Below are 2,197 nucleotides of genomic sequence, written 5' to 3' on the forward strand. Positions count from 1 at the left end.
TTCATTGAAAGTGTTCACTGGAAGCACCTTAAAGGTGCACGTTACGTTTTTGTGTTTTTTTTTTAAATCCTCTAAATAAAAATAACATCAAAAATCGTATTTCTTTATTGCAGTTCTTTAATTTCATCAAAGCAATGAAACAAACTGTAATTCATTCATATTGTAGTGATGGTCTCAGGCACGCTCAGGCTTGCTGTCGGTCTGGCAGCGCAAGGAATTGTGGGTTACCCATTCTTTTGTCTGTCTGACTGAAATTGGATTTAAGTTTGGGTTTTCGTCAACGTGTTTTGTTGTCTGACTGTTGAACATTTGTTGGCATTTATGATTTTGTCCTGTTATGTTTGAATTCTTCCTGCACCTGGAGTGAGAATGAGGGAGAGACTGATGAGGACCCCCTCTCGTTGTGTCATTGAGGGATGACAAAATAAAAGCTCATATGTTCATTATGAGGCTACTCAGCTTTTGTCAGATAGTTTGATGCTGCAATGTCTCATTCACTTGTCATGAGACCAAAAATGAACCTTATACACACGAGGACACGCAGCAGGAGAAATAATCGTTTATTTGACACATTCTCCATGTGTTACTTACAATGTAAGACTTTTATAAGCCGTTTCAATTTATGCGGCTCCAGACACATTTGTTTTTTATTGTATTGGTCCAAAGTGGCTCTTTCAACACTTTGGGATGCCGACCCCTGGTCTAGCCCAACTGACTTTTTGGTATGATATTGTTGTTTATAGGCAATATTAAAAAAAACTTGTGTTGTTTTCAAAGACATAGTTTCTGCAGAGCAGCAATAGCTCATTAGAAACTAGGGCTGGGAATCTCTGGGTAAATCACAATACGATGCGATTAACGAAATATGACTCAGGATATCAATAGTATCTCACTATGGCAAAGATTGTGATAATCGATATATTACCGTGATAATAAATGATATCTATTTTTAAAACAAATGCGTCTTTTTATTTTCTTCAAAACCTTCTTTTAGAACAATTTAAAACACAGTATGTTCATTTTACGCTCTAACCAACATTAAATACAATTGTCAATAAATACTAATGTGTCTTTACAATAATTACATACATTTTAAGGTAACTAATAAACAAAACTGTAGTTAAGAACTAAAATTCAGAGTATATCAAATAACCTCACTTCAAACAGTAATAAATATGGGAATAAAAATCCATAATCCTCCATTTTAATTTATTTATGTTAGATAATTGATCATTATATTATGATAATTATAATTGCCTCTGGTGGGAGGTTGGCGCCAGTGTTCGGCAGCGGAGCCACCACCAGTGTGTGAATGTCTGTGAATGGGTGAATGGGTCTGTGACTGTGAAGCGCTTTGGGCCCTCGAAGGAGGGTAGAAAGCGCTATACAAGTATACGCCATTTACCATTTACCATTTATTAAGGCCCAATTTTAACTTTCAGCCTGTTAATATTATATCATTGTTTATTACAGTGCTGGTATCCATATTCACTCCTCCTCCTTTTATTAAAATTTCCTGCACTTTTCTTTGATAATCAACACTTTATTCAAGTGCTCCATATGTGTACCGCTAGCATACGCACCTGTTGGATCAATAAGGCTGCTAGACGTCTCATTTGGACGGTCAGACGCTGGATGCCTCTCTGCTAGAAGCTCTTGCTTCTTGGCCTTGTTCTTGGCCGTGGAACTCACCCCTACCTGTCCCGCAGTCCTATCTGGCTGAACTCTCTTCAAATGCGTAGTTGTAGAGTTAGATAAGCTAATTCCTCTTTAATAGTCCTGGTAAACTGTCTTGTCTGTCCCAGGAGAGGATCTCTCCTTTATGTTGGCATCCTTCAGGTTTCTTCTTCTTCTTGATTCAGGTTTTTTCAGTAGTTTTTCCTTTTCAGGAGCGAGGGTCTAAGGACAGGGATAACCAGTTCTATTTAGTCTGTTTAGTTAAGACAAGAAGTGGTCCGTAAACCTGCAGGAGGCTGCTGGGATCAGATCACTCCCTGATCTGTGAGGACAACAGCCTGCCGTCTGCAACATCTCTTGTGATGACAGCTGTCAACAGAAGCAACAAGCGCTGCTGGCCTCTAGTTCACAGCTCCCTGCCTCTTCTGTGTAGGGCGTCGTTGTCATGGCAACCCCGCCCCCCTCCCTCCCCCTGCATATGAGCTGCGATGCTCCAGGCAGACTGTGGACAGGGAACATA

This window comes from Oryzias melastigma, linkage group LG13 (assembly GCF_002922805.2).
Source record: "Oryzias melastigma strain HK-1 linkage group LG13, ASM292280v2, whole genome shotgun sequence".
NCBI lineage: Eukaryota > Metazoa > Chordata > Actinopteri > Beloniformes > Adrianichthyidae > Oryzias > Oryzias melastigma.